Genomic DNA, 23,375 nt, shown 5'->3' with positions numbered 1-23,375 from the left:
TTTTTCAATAGATCTGACCTGTTTTATAACACAAAACTGAAAAATTAACTATCAAATATTGAGAGGAATATTTTTTGTTTTTAATCGACTATCTAAGATTCGTCTCCTAGCTTGTCGCTTTTAAGGGACTTTAATCAGTGTAATGCTTTTGAATAACTTTTGATATAGATTGGATGGCCCTCTTTCCAAATGTAGAAACTAGTTTGGATGCCTGAGGCTCCACAGACACACACATACACACACACACATATATATACACTGTATATATATATATATATATATATATATATTTTATATATATATATATATATATATATATATATATATATATATATATATATATATATATATATATGTGTGTGTGTGTGTGTGTGTTAAATTTGGTTATAATTATCGCGCGTTATTTTTCACACCTAACTGAAATGTAATCCGTCATTTAGAGTTGACCCCCTTTGAATAGCAGTAAACAAGGTTACTGTAATTTGTGGGAAGGTTTCACAGCCTATGTATATAAACTGTTACTCTAGTAGCTGACTCTTCTTGAGCCTCGGGAATTTTGCAATGTCCGTGGGTCATATTTTTGCGAATTAGATAGGGTCAAAGCCATGCTGTGTTTTATTGATGTATCACCCTAATCTTCTTGTTGAATAGTTAACCATGTTTTTAAGGGATGTTTTGAATACTTCGATCCTGTGAAGTCATATAACCTTTGTATACCTCATTACCACCACGTCAGCGGTTGTTTGAAACCTGATGGATAGTGTGTTTACCTGTCGCCGAGTTTAAAGGCTCCATATTAACGATGGTTTTGGCATTCAAAGGTAAATATTAGTGTACCGCCAAGTTTTTACTGGTTGAAATTATTGATACCATGCAAGGAAAAAGGCCGATTGTGTTGGTAAAAACAGTGTAATATTCAGGGGTTGTGAATAGGGGCCCAGCTGCGTTTCCCTAGAGGTTCCCTTATTATGAGATGTAAAAACTAAGAGGTTATTTGTATGAACTTCAGTTTGACAGCATTTCGAGAAAATAGTCTCGTTTACAATCCACTTCGGTAGGATAAAGTCATACTTATATAGGACAATATTAAAAGTAGGTAGGAGTACAATTTTGATTGCTTCCTAACCTATATTTTAGTAGATAAATCATCTACAAGGTTGTTGATATTAATGCTGTATTATAATTATGAGCAGTATTGATCAAGTTTGTTATGCGTTTTGATAAATAACGGAAGGTTAATGATATAACGCTTTTAGGCCTAGTTGTTGTTTAGTATATTAGAATTTGCATTAATAGCTTTGCCTATAAAGATAGATCAGCAGTGGTATTTTAAAAAGTATTGCAATGAAGATAGTAAACGGCAGAAAAAAAACTAACACTCGATTAATATGTTTTGAAAAACACTTTATTAGATGTTGCACATTCCAAAGCACCAAAATGCTGTGCAGTATGTAAAATGGTTTTGATATGGAAAAGGATAAAATTATAAGAATTCAAAGCGAACTTCTTTCGTAACTGTATAAATAATAAACTTAAAACTTAATGTAAATAAAAAGAAAAGAATAATATCAAGCCAATATTTTGCCTTGGGATCTGTGATGCTAAGCTATTATTTAAGAGTCACGCTAATTTTAGGTCAAAACCACGCAATCATAGATAGAAATTTCAGTTTTATGTAAAAGCTTTCTTACAAACCTACTACACAACAATGGATCTCGCTGTTATTATTATTATTGTCATTATTATTATTACAAGCTAAGATATAACCCTAATTGGAAAAGCCAGATGCCATAAGCCCAAGGGCTCCAACAGGGAAAAATAGCCCATTGAGGAAAGGAAACAAGGAAATAAATTACAAGAGAAATAATAAACAATCAAAATGAGATATTCTAAGAACAGTAACAAGTAACGACATTCAATTAGATCCTTCATATACATTCTATAAAAAACTTAAAAAAGGAGGAAGAGAAATAAGATAGAACTTCGTACCGGACTGTACCCTCAAGCAAGAGAACTCGAATCTAAAACAAAGGAAGACCATGGTAGTATTACAGGGGCTATGACACTACCTAAGATTAGAGAACAGTGGTTTTGATTTTGATTGTCCTAGAAGAGGTGCTTGCCAGGGCTAAAGAGTCTCTTCTACCTTTAGCAAGAGGAACATACCCACTGAAAAATCCCAGTGGAGTAGTTAATCCCTTAAGCGAAGAAGAATTGATTGCTAATCTCAGTGTTGTCGTGTGTATGTGGACCGAGGAGAATATGGAGAGAATAGACCAAACTTCGGTGTATGTGTAGGCTAAAGATCCGTAACCAGAGGGAGAGATCCATTGTAGTACTGTCTGGACAGTCAGAGGACCCAATAACTCTCGCGGTAGTATTTCAACGGGTAGTTGGTGCCCTAGCCAACCTACTACCTGACATCCTTTTAATATCCAATGTAATATTGCTTATTATTTTTCTTATTCTTTTTTTGGGTTGAATTTTAATTTTAACCACTGGATTGCAATATCGCAATTTTTTTTGGCGGGGGTGGGGGCTATTTGGAAGTATTCCCTCTCTCTTCCCCTTCCTTTTAACTACGAAGGAGCATTTTTCCTTTCTTAATTAGTATTTGGTATGAATATGCATTTTTAGGTATCTATGGTATGCTTAGTTTTTAGGTGACTAGGTAATTAGACTAACCATACGTGTGAACTTAATGTTGCACATTCCTCTGACTTCACAATCTTATATGTATTAACATGCAATGAAAATAATGCATTGTTAATTTCTCTCAATAACGAAGGAATTGGGGCTATGTTATAAAAAAGCGAATGGAATATCTTGCTAACGAAATTTTGTTGATTGATTAGTTTCCCCTCATTGTGTAAGACTTCATTTTCTTTGGTGCCATGACAAACATATTTCATTTTGCCGCTACAGGAAACTATTAAGTTCCTTCTTCGTTTCTTTGATAGATTTAGATAAGAAAAGAATAGTCTTCTGATGTAATGCTAGCGAAATTTTTTGTTTTAAAACCGAATATACATCGTAATCAGTTATTTCATAGAAGGATATGGAGTATCTATTAGTTATCAAGTCTGACCTAGAACTGAGAACATCTTTTTGGAAGGTCATGGACGAATACGGTACGGAATTTTTGCACGTTTTTTTTTCTAGGAACTATAAGATATTCTGTAAACTAAAAATATTGTTATATTAGAGAAGGGGAAAATTGGTAACAGGGGAAAAAACAGTAATATATTTGTATAGAGCAGCGTATTTTGTATAAAATTACTTTTTTTTTTTCTTTTTAATTTGCCATCTGTATTTACTTGAAACTCTAGTGAATATATTCCCAAAGCTTTGTTGTGCATGTACAACATTGGAAGAGGAAGTGTAATTAGTGCATGCATACTAAAACGAAAGGAGAAGGGAACTAATCGTAGTGCAAATTACACATGCACAGAATGACTCTCGGGTGCTAGTAGGAACTGAATTGCTTTTAGGGTCCCATTTCCTCATTTCCTGTGGTATTAACATCATGACCTAATGACTGTGCCAGCACGCGCACTTCCCGTAAGCACACCGATCGTGCATTTTGGCTTCCCTATGTCGAGTCCTTTGGTCCTTTATAGTATACAGCACGTCTCTCTCTCTCTCTCTCTCTCTCTCTCTCTCTCTCTCTCTCTCTCTCTCTCTCTCTCTCTCAATTTTGGCCAGAGGAGAGATTTCAGATAATCGTGACTTGTTATAAGAAGTGATAGCGTACATTTTTAAATGTAGACAGACAGGAAAAAAGGTCGTACCCAGTAGACTTTGGGACTCCAACAGGATGTAATTCTCTCTTATATAGAGATCTTAGATGTTTCATAATTACTGTTTTGCTCTGTTAACCTCAGTGTTCACACGTTACTGAAACCTGCGATTACAGTCTAATTGTTTGTGGGTGTTATTTAGAACGCATTGCAGAGGTTTTGCCATCGAATAAGATTGGCAACACCTAACACTAAGTGTCGATTTCGTGTATTAAGGTTATTATTCATCAGCATTTTTGCATAGGGGAAAAGGGTTGTGTCTTTTTCTTGCACGTTCTCTGATTTAGACGTTTAAATATAGCCCTGGAGTATCATAAGAAAGCAAAGACGCCATGTGGCCCTTGAACTTCGCACGTGGGTGTAACTGCACTCTTATTTCCGACTTTACCTCTTGCTGGTAAAATAAAGTTCACTATTTCACACCGTGGGCCTACTGGCTTTCTGATATCTTAAGCTCATGTTGAGTATTGCTATCGATTTTTTTTCTTAAATTCTCCGTTCTGGTTGTTACTACTGACTATTCTGTTCATGATTGTATAGAAGTAAAGTTACGAATGAATTTACGAAACTTTCTGTTCCTCTTTTATACAGTGTCAGGTTATATTTATTCGTTCAATGCAGTGTTCATTTGCAAGGCAGAGTTGAAATTGAAGGGAAGGGGGAGGGAAGTAAGAAGGAATATATTAGCTGAGATGGGAGCTAGTTGTTGTGAGAGAGAGAGAGAGAGAGAGAGAGAGAGAGAGAGAGAGAGAGAGAGAGAGAGAGAGCTTGATTCTGATATCTCAGAACTTCTGACAAATGGTTTTGTTCATATAGTTTATTAAATGAAAGTTATATTCATTATTTCACATTCAATAGTCCGGTGTTTATAGATAATGAAACGGACAGTATGTAATGACTCCTTCAATAAATGCCAAATAAAAACGGTTTCGCTAAATTGGATGAGATTATTGTGATTAGATACACATTCAAAGGCCTTATGTTCCGGTGCAATTGAAATTCAATTTATATTCTGTTTGATGTTGGTTTGTTTGTGATTAAGGAGAGATGATATATACATAGTTTCCAATGTATAACGCGTGATGTTACATGAATATGGATAAGTAGTTCTTGGCGTTGTTTTGCTCTTAAAAGAGAACTAAAATCATTACAGCTATAACAGGGTTTCGATCAGACACTTGAATAATTTTTTCAGAGGTACCTTTTCAAAATACCGACATGAATATCCTTCTGATGCGTAGTGCTGCTTTTTAGTTTAAATCTACAGCGTTTTCATCGTGTATACTAGCAGCGTGATTCTTGTTGTGGCCAAATGGTGGGAAGGTCACCTTAATCCATGGAGACCTTAAATGGAAAGAACTCCTTATATTAATAATCATATGGTTGACTCGGTTGAATCTGAGAAGTTGAAAATTGGTGTGAAAATACTTTTCTGTAAAGCAAGATTGAAATGGGTCTCGTTATCATTTGCCTTGTTTTGTATAGTTTATTCTTTATCTTTCAGTTTAATTTTCCGTACATGGCTCCTTCCTCTATTGGGGTCGTACGACTTATATTATGCATTCTGCTTTTCCAACTGTGATTGCGGCTTGCTTTGTAGTAGTTGCAATTACAATAATAATTATATGAATTATACAGTTATAAGCATCAACATCTGTCATGCCAGTGAAAAGTCCAATAACTTTAACAGTCCTAGATATTCAGACCTCGCTTAGGAAATGAAAATGTTACGCTTGTGGTGATATAATCCCACAAATTACGTTCATTGAAGATGATAGGGGTTATATAGGTATACACAGTGACGAGGAAATAACGGATTCAAGTTAGCAAATGTCATTCATGCGTTGCAGCGAACTCATGAGCATAGCGTAACGACAAAAAGAATGAGTGTGATGAGTTAATCTGTAACATGGAAGCAAAATTTATATGATTAAAGGGAGTACAAAGGTAATCATTTGGCTCCAACACGTGTACTTAGATTGAAAAGAAGAATTAAAGAGATTAGTGACACTGTACCACACCAGTATTTATGATTTGCTGAAAGGTCATTTCCCATGAAGAGTTAAAGGGAAGTTCTTCCCCTTCCCTTTGCCTTATCCTTCCTCCTCCCCTCTCCCTTCCTCTCTCTCTCTCCCTTCCTCTACCCCTCCCCTCCCCGCTCTCTCCCCCTCCCCTTTCCCTTACCATCCCCTTCCCCTCCCCCCCTCCCGTTTCCCTTACCATCCCCTTCCCCTCCCTTATCCCTTACCAACCCCTTCCTATTCCCCTCCCTTTTATCCCTGTTCCCTCCCTTCTTCTTTACCAACCCCTTCCTATTACTCTCCCTTACACCCCCGTTCCCTCCCTTCTTCTTTACCAACCCCTTCCTCTCTCCTACCATCTCATTACCCCCCTCCCCTCTTCCATATCTTCCCCTTCCCCACCCCTCTCCTATAACTTCCTCTTCCCCCTCCCCCCTCCCTTGCCTTCCCCTTCCCCCTCCCCTTGCCCATACCTTCCCCTTCCCTTCTTCCTTCGTGGCTTCCTCCTACCTTTGGCCTTACCCCCGTTCCCCACCGTCTCACTCCGCCCTGACATTCTCATGTCATCATCATCTCTGATTTCCGTTTATTTGTTTATTTACTGTTAATCCTGATCTGCATCAAACTCTAACGCACTCATAGTTGGGATTTCGAAACATATTGAAGCATTTCATGCATATGCTTTTTTTGAACTGAATCATTGTTTTTATTTTAATTGCGATTGATTCATGAGGGTTTCTTTATGTCATACACTTGGTAGTTTATATTTTTCGGAATTTAATTATTTTTTAATTTTTTGTGGGATTTATAGATAATGGATTGTTACTAGTAATGAGAACTGTAATGCTAGGTATGATGAGGTTTTAATAGCGTTGATAAATTTAGCCTATAACAGTTTCAGTGAAAACATACAGGTATTTTATAGCCCTTATAAAATCGCTCTTAATTACCGTGTTTTTTTTTATTATTATTGTGGCTGTTTGTCTCCCCGCAATAGACTGATACATCCTGTGAATTTCCAGACACCCTTCTGTTTGCGGGTGTCAGTGTGTTAGCTGGTACGTCTGCGTTCCTTTCAGTTCAGAATGTATTATTATTACCTCTTCAGTACACGACACACGGCAGTATTCATTGGGCTGCTTAACGCTGCTCGACTTTTTTTTTCATTATTTGTATATATATATATATATATATATATATATATATATATATATATATATATATATATATATATATATATATATATATATATATATCTGTAAATGTTTATATATCATAGTGTTTCTTTTGCATGATCACATATGAATTGTGTTTTAAAATTGTGACTTTCTTTGGCATAAATGTAAAATGTCCATGTAAATATACATTTTAGATAAGTTGTTTATTTTTCAACATTTCATGAAGCGTATTAAACTAGGTATGATTTACTGGTAGGATAAAATTTTACTGATCCTTTGTCTAATCTTCGTATGTCTATATTGAATTTTAATCTGAACCTGCATAAATGATTACGTTACGAGGGAATATCATATATATTCTAGCGGCTAAATCCTTTAGGTATTATCCTTTTTTTTTTTTTTTTTTTTCCTTTTTTTCACTATTGTGATGCATCTACGATAGATGCTAGAGAGAATTATTATAATTAAATGTAGGTTTGAAATTAGTTTTTCTAAATGTTAAAGACATGTCATTTTAAAATTTAACTCTCTCTCTCTCTCTCTCTCTCTCTCTCTCTCTCTCTCTCTCTCTCTCTCTCTTATTGAATGTTTGGAATGCAAATAGATGACTTTTACAAGTTTTTTTTTTTTTAATTATGCGTAATTAATGGTTTATCTGTTATGGATATGATGAAGTTAGGCAATAGGAGTGACATAGATAATGGCAAGAACGATGATGGTGAGGATAATGATGATGATGATAATGATAATCCTAGTGGTTGGAGGAGTGTGGTTTTGTGGCTTGGTTTCGCCGGGTTTGGATTGGGTTTGATGGGAGGGGGAAGGAAGTGGTGGAGGAGGAGGGGGAGGGTGTGGTTGTGGGACCATTGCCACGAGGGAGGAACCAGGAGAGAGGGCCGGAGAGGGTAGTAGAGCCAAGTAAGGAGGGAAAAGGGGGTGTTTAGAGGGAGGAAGGGAGTAGGGAGTGAGAGGGAGGGTGAAGAGAGGAGGAGAAAGAAACTCCCTCCTCCTCCTCCTGCTGCTGCTCCACCAGACCTGCCACCAGCCAACTACACTAGCATGTCAGTGGTCCCTCTTGGCCGCCGTGTGGTGGGGAGAATCTTCTATACCTCTCTCTTCTACCTCTGCTGGCTCTCAGAAGCCCTTCGTTGTGTTTTATGTGAGCACTGAGAGCCGTTCTTCCTCCTGAGGCCGGTTGCAAACAGCCGGGTCTCCTCTGACGGGAATGCTGAGCCTGCAGAGTGACCCCGGTGCACCTCCCCCTCGTGAATCTTCCACAGCTGATAACTAGGCCGTACCTGTGTTGACCCGATGTGTGTGAATTGTGTGGAGGGAAGTTTTAGTGCTGTGCCGTGCAATGCCTGTGTTTGGGAGCGAAGCCCCAACGTGCAAAGTGTGATGGTCATGGCATTTGTTGTGGGGGATTCCGTCCCGGGAAGTGGTGGAGATAAGAATAATTTAGTGCCAACCAAAGATCCCGTCGATGAGAGGGAGCTAGATTAAAGAGGGAGGCAGATTATCGATTCTAGAACCTTTATTGTTGATTATACTAAAATATCCTCTCTCTCTCTGGCTTTCCTGGGTCTCTGTGAATTGTGCATGATGAGTTTTTATGTAAATATTTGTCATTAAGCCTCTTAAAGTATGAATATAAGAAATTCTTCCCGGAACTGTGTTGTCATTGCTGACGTTTTCCCATGATCCTGGCACTCCTGAGTCATTGAAACAGCTGTATTACCCGTTTTCGTTTGTCTGTATTGGAGTTTATTTATTTTTTTTTTTTAAGTGGCAGCACATTTAGCACATGTGTTAAAAACTTAGTGAAAACACCAGTGGCGTAGTGTTTACTTTTAGTATGTTTTGCAGTTTGATTTCCCCCCAAACAATATTCCTTTTGCGCATTGTCTTTGGTAGAAATAATAAAGAAAGTTATTGCCAAAAGGAAGTGGAAATATGAAAGTTAATTATTTGTGGTATAGAATATGCTTCACGCACAGCTACAGTATGCGACTGTATTTATTCAGAAATTGGTGATATATTGTTTTTCCTTATTCAGTATTCCAGTATACGCACTTTTTTAACGTTCTTAAAATTATATGAAAGTAATAAGTAATATTTCCCAAGCATATAAATAAGAGGAATTCTGAGGTTTTGGGAAATCTACGCATTAAAGTTAAGCCTAAGTCACCAGGTACAAATCTCCATTGGTATGTGCTCATTCATACATTTTGGCGTTTTCTATGAATATTTTCTCAGGGTTATATCATGACAGTTTGGATGTTTGTTTCTTTACTCTTTTCTCTCATTTCATGTGACAAAGCGCTTATTTGATTTTATTGTGTTTTTTGTTTGAGGCGGGGCTTACTCTGAACTACTTAGCCGTGATTTTGTTGTGTAATTTGAAAGGAAACCAATACATCACGAACGCCAGTAATTACAGTTATAGCAAAATGATTTACCTATAAACTTACGAACTAGAAATGTATACAACTCCGTTTCCTGAATTGTACAAATTTATTTTTATTTACAAACATAAAACTGGTTACTTGAATTTTGGTAATACTCTTACGGTCTTACGTACGTATGGTTTTGTTTGTTTATTTTCACTTTATACAATAATTGTTATTTTTGTATTCATCTTAGATTCAAGAGAAAGAAATGTTTTAATCAAAGGCAAGGCATTTCAGAAATATTAGAAAAAGGGGTAGGATCATTATATTACTGAGTCAGGAATTATGAAACTCATTTTGTTCATACCATTGACAATGTTTAGCCATAATACGGCCATGAGTATTGCTCAAGGATATTTACGGTGAAACTTCATATATTATATCAAGACCACAATGTGTTAAATAGCAATACTTTCATCTTCAGACTGCAAATTCAAGTTTATTTTAACCATGCCAGCAGCGAGCAGGGCGGGGTTACAGTATGGGTACAGGCGTTTACATAGGACTCTATTTAATAATAATCTTATTTGGAAGTAAATCCGGATCACTCTGCAGAAAATAGATGCCGGATGGGCTTTTGTTTTTCACACTAATGTCTTGTAATACCTTTATATTAGCAGACGAGGCATCATTGTTTGGATAAATTGTAAAGGTTATGTTGTTAAACCGTTTATCTACCTTTTCATTTCGTGAATGATGGTAGGACACTTATCTTTCATTGTGTTCTAATGTTTTAAACATGAGATGTCGATTTTTGCATCACGGTGAACTTGGTATCCTCATAACTGTTGTTATTTTCTTTCGACATTATATTTCATTGATATTTTTATTAAGAGATTATTTTTTATTTTCCTTATATAGGGTTCTTTCGCTTTTGATTTGAGTAGTTTGCCTTGGTTTGTGCCAAGGTCCATAATTTTACTTTAGTGCTGAATGAAATACATTTCCCCCAGAGAATACCCAGACAGTTGATCAATCCTCTTTTGGCGTTCTTGAAATAAAGGGAGATTCCGGTGCTAGGTTGCAATGGTATTTGCAACTCTTTTGTATTAATTCAGCGATATCATTGGATTCTTTGTGTCTTGTACCGCCGCTGGTGATTTGGCTAAACAACGAGTGCCAACGATATCATGTCTGGGGAGTGCCATAGTACTCGGATAAAAATACGATGGCGAGCCTTGGAGCTTTATACGTCTTGCCCGTCTAGATGGGTGCCATCTAGAGGGGTTAAGTTCTCGGTGTACATAAATCTGTAAAATATTTCGGAAATTGATAGGTTCAAATGATAGTTTATGTATGGATGCGCCAATGATGAATTGTGTACTGCTGGTGTACCGTTAGTTTGTCCTTTTTTTTTTTATTTACCAAGGTAGGAACACTTGTGAAGCTCTCTCTCTCTCTCTCTCTCTCTCTCTCTCTCTCTCTCTCTCTCTCTCTCTCATGCACGAAAAGAGAGAAAGGTGATCAGTTTTGGATGTTAGATGTGTAGAACTGCAATTACAAACATTTCGTGTGCCATGGCAATTGAACTGAGTGAATGATGTGGTGGGTTTCCAAGTGCAATTTATTAGAAAAGGATGTGTGTTGGGGAAAGTAATGTGTTTAAACAAACGTACACGCCCACATATGTAGTATTATTATATTGACCATTTATAGAACTAGTACTCGATAAACATCGCTTCATGTCCCAATATGCTCTGATTTTCAGTGTTTCTAATGAGTTGTATCCCGAGAAATCGAGGAAGATCAAAGACGACTCACAAGGCAAGATTTAATTAGCTCTTGCCATTTGTTAAAAATTAACTCTCTCTCTCTCTCTCTCTCTCTCTCTCTCTCTCTCTCTCTCTCTCTCTCTCTCTCTCTCTCTCTCTCTCTCTCTCTGTTTTTATCAGCAGGAAATTAAGTGCTTGCAAGAGCCTTTTAGTGAGGAACCGCAGAGAAGCGTTAGAAAGTTGGTTGCCGTAGGTGACGGCGAAACTTGTTCCTTGAAAGTGTCGGTGTCGGGAATAAAGAAAGGAGGCAGTGTTGCAACTGTGATATGGGTTCTGTGCATTGATTTAATGAAATGAAGGAATGGTATTTAGTTATATACTTCATGTTCACATTTTTTTTGTTATGAAAATATCCTTTAACATAAATCCCTTGATGAATATGAATACCTCCAATCTGCTTTTTACTTAGGCCCGTGGTTATGTCGAAGAACGAGTTGATAGGAAATCTATATGCTCCTTTTGGGGACTTATGGATAGGGGTGTGCCTCCTCCACCCTGCCTTGCCCTCTAGAAGAGAATGCTCGGCTAATCAGGGAATAATTAAAAAAAAAAAAAAAAATCTGAAATTACCTGTTCAACTTTCTCTCGGGTACAGGCTTCTCGGTTCATGCCTGATTCTTGTGTTTTCGAGTCTTTGTGAAGGAGAATAGGTCACAGTTGAACCGATTTGTCCAATTTGTTAGTGGGAGAGGTATTACCAGCCCTTTTTATTATTCCCTAAAGAAATTCTATTAAGAAATGTCATTGTATGTTATGATACGTGTAAAATTATTCCTTTCTTTGGCTTTACGTTTATTTTTCTAGATCACATTGAATTAAAACAAATTAACTGAATACTGATATTTAACATTTTAATAAATGAATATGCAAAAAAACTTTTTTAATTATTTATAAAGCTTTGCTTTAAAACTATTATTGCAATTGAGTTTAAAGGAAATTAGATAATAAGTAATTGAATGATATTCATCTTCATTGTTACAAATCCCAGCCATTAATTTAATTGCCTGGCATTTTCTAGCGCAGGGAGGATCTCTTCATTGAGGTCAGAGCTCAGGTTGTTGAGTCAAGAAACTATGAAACTAATTTATACTTGTATCATTGATGTTATTCATAGATTTGTGTGTATATATATAAATATATATATATATATATATATATATATATATATATATAGTCAATGAAAAAATAAACGAAATTTATTTATATTTAGTCTTAATTTGATGCAACTGGAGAATAGATAACCTATTGGGATTTTTGTTTTTTACTTTTCTGTACGGGCAGTTTTATTTCATATTAATGGACGTAGTTGTAAATTCATGTTTTTTTTTATACATGATGTTGAAAGAGGAGATTACATTTAGTTTGCCTAATTTCTGAGTCGTCTATACGGTATATGGAAAATAAAATAGTAAAATCTTAATATTAAGCTCAAAGTCTAGATCTTGATTAAGCTAAGCCTAGAGCAAGGTTACGTAAAATATAGTTTATTACTTGGGTTATACCATTTGTTTGTTTATCGATTGGATGTACTTTATTACATAGAAAATATTATAGAAATTGGGAAGAGACATTCGTCTGATGCAATAAAGGTCTTTGTCAACGTTATGTGCCATAACAGTAAGATGGAAAGTGTAATTTTGCTATCGTATTTATTAGTAGGGAATCTACAGGGTAAAGTTCGTTGACCGAACGGTATGAAGTCTATTTCTTTTATTCATTCGTTTGTTTTTCATTTGCCGATAAACTTGCATTTTTACTCATTGTAACAGAAGTTTTCAATTTCATGTTATTTTTCATCCTATTGCATAAGAATTATAAAGTGTATACATTCGATGATTTGCATTTGTCCTCATGATAGTTTTTTAATTCTTACAAAAATTGCACTTGATACTTTAACAGATGCTATGCAGTGGTTTGTTCTTTTCTTTCCATATTCACTCTTTAATAATAATTTTGTTCATTGACACCTTTGTTCACTAAGTCAGACGCTGGTTAAAAATAGATGATCATTTACACCTCTGTTCACTAAGTCGGACGGCGTTTATAGATAGATAATCATCAACACCTTTGTTCACTAAGTCGGACGGCGTTTATAAATGGATCATTCACACCTTTGTTCACTAAGTTGGACGATAGTTATAAATGGATGTTGATCCATAAAGAGGTTATTTATTTTTGAGAAGAATCCAGCACCCGTTGATATACTACCCCAAGAGCGTTATTGGGGGTTTTGACTCACCAGATAGTACTACATTGGATCCCTCTCTGGTTATGACTATTTTTTCCTTGCCTACATTCACACACACACCATATTTGTCTGGCCCATTTTTTATACATTCGCCTCTTTTCTCATACACCTGACAACATTACGATAACCGAAAATTTCTGCTTCACTCAAGGGGTTAACTACTGCTATATTCCACATGGTGAGGGTAGAAGAGAGACTTTAACTATGGTGAGCAGCTCTTCCAGGAGAAGGACATTCCAAAATCAAGCCATTGTTCTCTAGTCTTGGGTAGTGCCATAGCCTCTGTACCATGGCCTTCCACTGTCTTGGATTAGAGTTCTCTTGCTTGAGGGTACACTCGGCACGTTGTGCAATCTTATTTTTCTTCCTCTTGTTTTTTTTTCAAGTTTTTATAGTTTATATATGAAGATTTAATTTAATATTGTTACTACTTTCAGAATATTTTATTTCTATTGTTTATTACTTCTCTTTTAGTTTATTTATTTCCTTGATTCCTCTCCTCACTGGGATATTTTTGCCTGTTGGAGCCCTTGGGCTTACAGCATCCTGGTTTTCCAACTACGGCTATAGCTTAGCTTGTAATAATGATAATTAGTGAATACTAATATAATTTGTAAATAGTATATATTAAGTGGTTTATAAGGGATTATATTGATGTTACGTGTCTTGGCAAATCAATCCTTGAAAAATATTAAATATTGAGACTTGGTTGACTTATTCCTCTTGATGACTTAAGTGTAAAGACATCAGTTAGGCCAAGAACGAATGGAAACTCGTTAGCCATAAATATTTATACACCTTAATCAAGTACTTAACGAAATAGATAATTTATAATTTACGAAAGACTATATTCCATATCAGAAGTAAATTCTGAAGGGTTGTCCTAAAAGCTTTTTATTTCTTTCGTCTCTATTCCTTTGTCATTCTCATAAACTTTAGAAGAGATGAAGTGGGACCACTTGAGGAATCATCATCATGGTCTTTTCTCTAACCTCGGTTTCTTTTAGACGTAACCCCAAAACCACTTCAGAGTTTGTGTTGTAAGGTACGCTGCGTGAAGAAGTACCCCGAAAAAATTATCTCTCTCTCTCTCTCTCTCTCTCTCTCTCTCTCTCTCTCTCTCTCTCTCTCTCTATATATATATATATATATATATATATATATATATATATATATATATATATATACATGTGTGTATATATATATATACACACACACACACACACACATATATATATATATATATATATATATATATATATATATATATATATATATATATATATATATATATATATTGTGTGTGTGTGGAAAGTAGTAGCTCTTTCAATACACCAGCATTTAATCTTTGAATCGATTGAGGAACAAATATTACAGACTTTTCCTGAAAATTTAATGTCTTTCGTGACATAAGCTTTGAAATATGTACGGGTTTGTAAGTTGAATTTCGTGGGCTGCAGATCGAGTGGAAGGAGAGCGAGAATAAAAAAGGAAATGGTAGCAAATCAACTCAACTTGCTTGAATGGTCAGACCGCCTGAAAATATATTCAATCATGCAGCTGGATTGAAATATTTTCAACAATATTAATTTCTAGAGGGTTTCGTTGTGGGTTGACCCATAAGAGACTTCATCAACCGCTTTCTAACCCTTGCAAGACCCGGGATCATTCCTAATTAGGTGGGAGCGAAGTGGATTTTAAGCAATTTTCCTAAAAAAATATATTGTGCACCTGTTACCTGACATTTGAAATTTCCACTTGGCAATTAGTCAACCGTGGTAGGTTACAAGAAGAAAGGAGAAATTCTTCTTCTTCGTTCAAGGGGTTAAGTACTGCACTGTAATTTTTCTTTGGCTGCTTTCCTCTTGTTAACGATAGAAGGAACTCTTGAGCTATGGTAAGCAGCTCTTCTAAGCGAAGGACATTCCATGTCAAACCACTGTTCTCTAGTCTTGGATAGTGCCATAGCCTCTGTACTATGGTCTTTCACTGTCTTGGGTGTAGAATTCTCTTGCTTGAGGATATTTTTGGGCACACTATTCTATCTTATTTTTCTTTCTCTTGTGTTTTAAAGTTTTTATAGTTTATATACAAAAGATTTGTTTTTATGTTGTTAATGTTCTTAAAATATTTTATTTTAATTACTTCTCTTTTAGTTTCCTTATTTCCTTTCCTCACTGGGTGATTTTCCCTGTTGGAGCCCTCGGGTTATAGCATTCTGTTTTTCCAATTGGGGCTATAGTTTAGCAAGTAATAATAATAATAATAATAATAATAATAATAATAATAATAATAATAATAATATAAACCTTATTAAAAATACTTTTTGAATTTGGAAGGTTCCAACATACACATGGGGTCTCCCTTGATGTATATACAGGTATATATATATATATATATATATATATATATATATATATATATATATATAATGTATATATAGTGTGTGTGTATGTGATCGCATGTGAATTTGATATTTGGAAACATGTATTCAGTATAACATATAGTATTTCTGTTAAGTTCCGTAGTTTGCCATTGCTTACCATTGAGGTTCTAATTCATTTCTATCTGCTTCAGTCAACTGAAGGTTAGATAGGGAGAGACAGAGGACGTATCGCAACGATTCTGCTCCTGAGAAGTATTAATGGACTCGGGTTGGAGACCATTAGGGTTTACGAAGATTTCCTTCCAATGTTGATGTGTTTCTGTATATGAATTTCAGTGTGTGTGTGTGTGTGTGTGTGTGTGTGTAACTAGGAAATTGATTGGCGGTCACTGTATCCTTATTGTAAATAACTAGTTGCAAAATGTTTTCTGTAGTGTCTTGGCTCTTGGCTAACGCCATATTGTTAGTTCTAGAATTGCGACTTGAGAGAGAGAGAGAGAGAGAGAGAGAGGAGAGAGAGAGAGAGAGAGAGAGAGAGAGAGGGGGGGGGGAATGTTCCTCAAAATTGCAAAAGTATAAAGGTCATGAATGTGGCACGCAACATTAATGCGTAATGTTTCAGTACTTTTCATCAAAGGTAACTAAATGAGACGATTAAATTTATTGCCTACAAAATTTATGAGGTCTTTGTCTGTTTTCGTTCCAAATGTTACGTGAAGACTTAGAGACAAAAGGAATATTTTTGTTAACACACTCATTTTCTTTGTTGCTGATGGTACGTTGAGTTTTTTCTGCCTGCACTCATGAATAGCGTATACCTAAGTTTGTTTAACGAGTGCGTGTAGGTAATTGCATATGCTGGAGGTGAAAACACAAGCGATATTCTGTAGTTGTATAGACAAGTGTGTAATTGGTTTCCCACATGCGGCCATCGTGCAGAAATCGGTTATGATTAAATTTTAACCTAGCATTTGTGTACCTTCTTGTTAGTTTTTAGTTTTCATTAAGCCATTCCCTTATTTCTGGAGTGAAAATCCTTACCGAGATCAACATGTTTCAAATCCAGCTCGTTAGTATTGACATGGCAGTTGTTTTCCGTAAGAAGACAAATGATTGAGCCATTTTCTTAGCTTTTCACATTTTTTAAACTCTGTCTCCTTAATATTGATAATTATACAACTGTGGCAAAAAAAAAAAAAAACTTCACTTTTTATATTCTTACTTTATCTTTACTCCACGTCACAACGTTCTTAGACATTATGTTCAACTTCTAGTTCAATTAAATAGATAGTCAGCCACTAAAATTAGTAGTAAAACCACTCTATAGACCTTGAGTAAAACCTCCATGAGCACTGAGGCTGGATCTATGAAGCAATACTTCCAACTCGGGAACTCCAATAAACATCAGTGTTTTTCAACTATTCTAGTATTCTATCAAGGAATTACCAATTTTAGTATTAAAAGTCTTGACTTGACATCGTTGAAATGTATTTTTATCATGTGAACTCTTTGTCTAATACCGGTATTTATTTCACTTGATTTTATTGGACATATTAGGAAATTTAAGATATACGTATAGTCTTTCATTTTATTTATCCTATTATAGCAGTTGTCTGTAAAATATGTATAATCATTACTGTTGAATAATTTTCTAAAATAAAAATTGTCATCCGAGAGAATAAAGTAACTCAAAGACGATTTATATGCGATAATTGTGCAATATATACCTAAAATGACATTAATTTGGATTTTGTAATCTCTCTGTATCAAGCGTAATCTGTAATTTGATAGAAAAATCAAGATCTATAGAGTGAGAAAAATAAATGGCTTAACGAAATCTTTTAATATGTAAAGATTCGAACATATGTTTTTCATAGTTTTAGAATTAGCAGTTTAATTGTATATAAGGAGTACCTTACCAGTGAATTGCGTCCAGATGCGTGTAACCTATATAGAGAAGCGTGTCCGAAGTGGTCGAAATTATAGAAGAGCTAAGCCAGCCATTCCAACCGAGGTGCCGTGAAAATTCATGTTCTATTTAATTATTCTTAATGAGATATTATTTTGCCTCGTTAAACATACTGTGAGAAATGGTTGGATCAAAAAGAAAATATATATATATATATATATATATATATATATATATATATATATATATATATATATATATATATATATATATATATATATATATGGGGGTTTTCTTAACTTTGTTTAGATTTATTTAATATCCATTTTCTTTTTATAATTGTAAGCGCTTTTTTTTTTCAATATTTTTGCTTACATAAATTTTCTTATTAAATGCTCTCAAAACCTAAAGTTGGAACTGCTTGTATTTGAAAAAGGGGTAGAGGAGAAAATTTTCCTTTTTTATTGTGAGTTTCTCATTTGCCTGCTAATCACATTAGTCTTGTTATTATTATTATTATTATTATTATTATTATTATTATTATTATTATTATTATTCAACTTCATGATGGACCTTTAATAAGAATTTGTCTACTGGTCATGTCTTGAGGCTTTGAATTAATTTATAAGAAACTTTCATAGCAGCAAATGCAGGCTTCGTAAACTGGAAAAAAATACAGAATTTAGGGAGAAAAACTTACTTCACTCCAGACCATTGTATTCTTATTTTATTTTATTGTGGAGGCAAGGTACATGCATGTCTGCTATGTGTGGTATTTCAGACGGAATTCTAAGTTAGTTTACATCTAGAGTTGTTGGTTAAGTTATTTGTTATCTTTTGGGAGCTATAGGTTTTATTTGTTGCGGTCTTTATTTTGATATATGATAGTGAAAACGGTCTAAATATCTCAACCGTGATAGTGATTAAGTTGACAAGAAATAGAACAGTAGACGTCCAGGGATGACACGGCACTGTGGAGAAGAATGGTTTGAGGAAGTAGTTGAGTACTACTACTACTACTACTACCACCACCACATGATTGTCAGTCAAGTATGGGTTGTTTTACTATGGTTTTGTGAACTCATAAATGACCAAGGGTTATAGATTTGTTCATATTTTTTTGGATTTATTCCTAGCTTTACTTTATTTTTATCGAATAATTAGACACTCGTAAGTAACCATATAAATAAGGACACGGAATCCATAGGACTTTTGTAAACAAAAGTGACCTTCATCTTAGCTTAAATATTATTATAACTTTCTTTTTTAGGAATGAAGATATTGCAATACGAAGAGAAGCTTTCGAATTTAAAGAAGCAATTATAGATATTTCCTAATTATGAAATTCATCTTTTAATTTTACACCTTCCAGGTAAAATGCGTCTTGGAAGAACTCTCCTTGTTTAATCCTTCACAGAGTCGTTATTGATGTGTGCCGTTATTAGATTTATCCCGGTGATATATTCATTTGAGGATGTAGGCCTACTCTATTCATAGGCCCCTTTTATCACCTGCGTCTGATGCATGGGAACCCCTGGCGTTTGGAATTCATTAATCCTAAGATATAAGTCTTGGGGACGGAATATTTTGTGGCGATGTGGATAGGCCTATTCCCCCAACCTTTTAGGTCCATGTCAATTGTGTACAACCTTTTTTTTTTTTTGTGGGGGGCGATGAAGATTCAAGGGTGGTTGTTAGTGTTCATACGTGAAGAACCCGCTCTCATTCTCGGTCACCTGTAAACCTTATATTTCCGTTTTCATTTTAAATTATGGTGTCTACGTATTTATTTATTGCCAGGTATATAGTAGTAGGAACCTTACCACCTGACCATTTATAATGTTCTCGTTTTATATCTGTCAATCTATACGGAAGTATTTAGTCTCGGCAGATAAGTTTGTCTTTTAAATGGGTCAAAACTTTGATCTACCAATGTCCTGTTTCAAATAAATTCAATGTAAATGTAAGAAAAAGAGCTTCCGGTAGTTTTGTGGTGTATTTCTAATTAACTAGCAACTTGTAATATTGTCATGTGTAGCTGGCGAGATGATTTTGATTTCAATTAAAATCTTTATTGGCTTTTCAATTTCATTTGTTGGATGATGAAAATTGAGAGATATTTGTTTGTGGTGATTTGTATTGGAATTAAAAGCCAGGGGTTTTCACGACTTTATCACATCTGGTAGGATTTTAGGGTTTAGGTTAACTAAATTAATTAGTGTGCAATGATGGTATCATCTCTCTCTCTCTCTCTCTCTCTCTCTCTCTCTCTCTCTCTCTCTCTCTCAACTCCAGCACTGCTGTTTTTTTGGTGTCAACAGATACCACCTAACTCCCTTTTTCTTCAGTCCGTTCATTAGCTGAGAAAGAGGAAAATCTTTGGAAACTTTTCTCTTCAGCATTTCTTCTGCTCGCATTCACCTCCAACTTGCCAAGATTCTGCATGTGGGTAATTTTGGTGATTGACACCTCTCGGTTGCCATGGCATTTTTCTCTTGCGTTGAAAATTTTATGTAATATATATGTGTGTGTGCGTGTGTGTGTGTGTAGTTCAGACCTCTTCTATACTATTCTAGCCTTCTTGAATTATTTATGGAAGTTGGGTCATCCCAGCCACTACCTATAGTGACCGCACGCTAGGTAATGCCGTGGGATGCTCGGTAACTTAGTTTCTCTATGCTTCTTTCATTGTAATGCTTGATTAAAAAGTTCTTTACTTTTTTTTTCTTTATTTCAGCAACAATTAATGTTCTTAATATCACGATTTTTATTAATTCACCTTTACTGCTCTATTTTAACCTCTTTTATCTTACTTTTCTCTTTATCTGTGTGCTGATAGGATTGCAATGAATTTTTAAATCGTATAATATATATATATATATATATATATATATATATGTATGTATGTATATATATAAACATATATATATATATATATATATATATATATATATATATATATATATATATATAATATTGTATGTGTGATTAATTTCATTCCGTAAATTTGTATCGGCAGTTTGAGGGACGGTGATCCAACTTATGTTTGATGAAGTCCTCAAGTCCGTTAGCTAATGAATCAAAAGCATTTGTCATGATTGATCATTTAAATGTTAAATTTTATGTAAAAAGCTTCCTTTGCAATTAGCAAACCTCTGCGAGCTACTAATATCATATTTTTTTTTATGAATTACCGATGATAGTTACCGGATTGAACATTCTGCCAACTTAATTTCGTTTTATGCAAATCTGTGCCACGTTTTATCCTGTCTCTCCTGTTTAATTTTCTATTCCATTATTACTCTCATTTTGCTTTTGTATTTTGCCTTTTTAATGAAAGTTTATTTTAATCATCGTTACAGCAAAATGACGAACTGCATTTGACTCTCAACTTTTTGAGGAAACTTATTTTCAATAATCTCATGAAGCAAACTGATGAAAGGTTAAGTAGATATTAAACTTATAAATGCTAGACAGATTAAGGTCAGCTTCAAAGTGATTATGAAAGCGGGAATGCACTGAAAAGGCCCTGGATGGACAGATGGTGGACAAATAGAAAATTGACTTCGAAGTCATCCATTTTGGTTTTCAAAGCCACAAATCTGCATTAGACCTTGTTCCCAACCATTCCTTCAATTCCCCCTTCCACCTCACTACCTGGCCAGTATTATCTTCCTTGCCCTCAAATCGCATTACTATTCCTCGCAGGTAAATGCAATTGTCGACCAAAGTCTCTCTCTCTCTCTCTCTCTCTCTCTCTCTCTCTCTCTCTCTCTTGCCATGGGAAGAGAGGCACCTGGAGGCCACAGGTGTTAGTTTCTGGTCCTTCTTGTTTGTGTATTGTGTCCTTAAAAGTATGCAGGTGATTTTTCGTCCCTTCGCTCCCTTAATGGCAAAAAGACCTTTAGGGCATCGTCGGTTATGGCCTTCTTGCTCTAAGGCTGAAGCAGATGGTTATCTCTTGGTTTGGAACGAGTTCTTCGTTACCAATGGAAGAAGCAACAGTGTCACTAGAGAGAGAGAGAGAGAGAGAGAGAGAGAGAGAGAGAGAGAGAGATGACCATTTATATTTGTCATTAAATATGATTTGGAAGTATGTACTGATGTATTGCGTTTTGGCTTAGATTGTGTGTGTGTGTATATATATATATATATATATATATATATAATATATATATATATATATATATATATATATATATATATATATATATATATAATGTTTATATATAGACGTGCACACGTGTTTATGTAATTTTACTAGAGCAGTGATGGGATACCAATTTTTTGATAATGCAGTTTTCTCCAAAGGTATTGTGTATCTAATTGGCACCTAGTTGGCATGACTTCGTTTTTTTTGTTTTTTTTATTTCCTTCCTGTCTTTATGAAGGTCAGCTGGATACAGAAAAATACAATAGGGGAATATGATAACGTAAAGCATGTTACAGATCGTATGTTCCTGCATTTTCGCCAGTTTGGTTCTATAATAGACAAATATTTTAGGAAGTTAGACGCATTCCTGTCTGGGGGTAAAATCAGCATCGCTCTTTGCTTGCCAAGGGTAATGGGTCCTTTTTATTCTGTTTGGGATACAGTCACGGGTCGAATTGTTATTGAGACGAATGATTTGGTAGCATTTATCTACTTGACAAAATTCATCTTTTAAGACCTAATTAGGTCCCTTAAAGTTGGTCTGAGAAAAAAAAATCTTGTAATCAAGAAAAACAAAAATACCCAATATGTTACATTGTTTCTGATATATAGTTGTGTTTGAAATAATATATAGTATACAAGATATGTCAAAATCTGTATGTACTGCATTTGGAGTAAGTAGTTTGATTTTTTCTTTACACAGTCACATTTTATATGCAAGTAAGGAGGGTTTGTACATTATCATATATATATATATATATATATATATGTGTGTGTGTGTGTGTGTGTATATATATATATATGTATATATATATATATATATATATATATATATATATATATATATATATATATATCGACCGTCTGATATTGGTGTTGTGGACCGAATCCTGATAAGCTATCATTTTCTTCTCCATATTTTTCATTATTTGCATTGGAGATGTTCGGGGATAAGATATGGTTCGGTTTTAACCTGTATTCAAGTTTCTTCGCTAAATGACCTTGTTCAATGATAATATCCGTAATCAGGCGCCAGGCCTTTTAAATAAGATCACACGCATTCCCAGTCGCACAACTAAACACAAACGGAGGTTCGGGGGAGTGTGGTAAGGAACGTGCGTTGCCGGGTTTAAAACCGGTCCACTTGTTAGGCCAGCTTATATCAACTACTTTCGTGGTTTTACTCCCTGCTGGGTGTCGGTGTTTGCAGTAGATGTGTCTGGGCTGTTTGTTGTCTGCTTTTATTTTGGAGATTTTTCTAAATTTTCAGCATTCTTTAAATGAGGTTTTTCTTTCATAACACACACACACACACACACACACACATATATATATATATATATATAGATAGATAGATATATATATATATATATATATATATATATAGAAAGATATATATTATATGTATTTATATTTATATCCACACAACAAGAGCAGGTTTAGTCCACTGCAGGACAG

At 34.9% G+C, this 23,375-nt stretch overlaps 1 protein-coding gene across 4 annotated transcripts in view; it reads left to right on the top strand.

Annotated features, from left to right (window-relative positions):
* CdGAPr (GTPase-activating protein CdGAPr) overlaps nucleotides 1-23,375 on the top strand; it is an 805,825-nt gene that overhangs the window by 127,984 nt on the left and 654,466 nt on the right. Inside the window, exon 1 of one of the 4 annotated variants that reach the window (XM_068388517.1) lies at nucleotides 8,070-8,158. The exons of the other annotated variants lie outside the window; for them this stretch is intronic. The gene's annotated coding sequence lies outside the window, so the exon portion shown is untranslated. Of the gene's footprint in view, nucleotides 1-8,069; nucleotides 8,159-23,375 lie in introns of those variants that run through there. 4 annotated transcript variants of the gene reach the window in all.

Source organism: Palaemon carinicauda, chromosome 15 (genome assembly GCF_036898095.1).
Source record: "Palaemon carinicauda isolate YSFRI2023 chromosome 15, ASM3689809v2, whole genome shotgun sequence".
In the NCBI taxonomy this organism is placed as follows: domain Eukaryota; kingdom Metazoa; phylum Arthropoda; class Malacostraca; order Decapoda; family Palaemonidae; genus Palaemon; species Palaemon carinicauda.
This window is presented reverse-complemented; position numbering and strand designations above follow the sequence as displayed.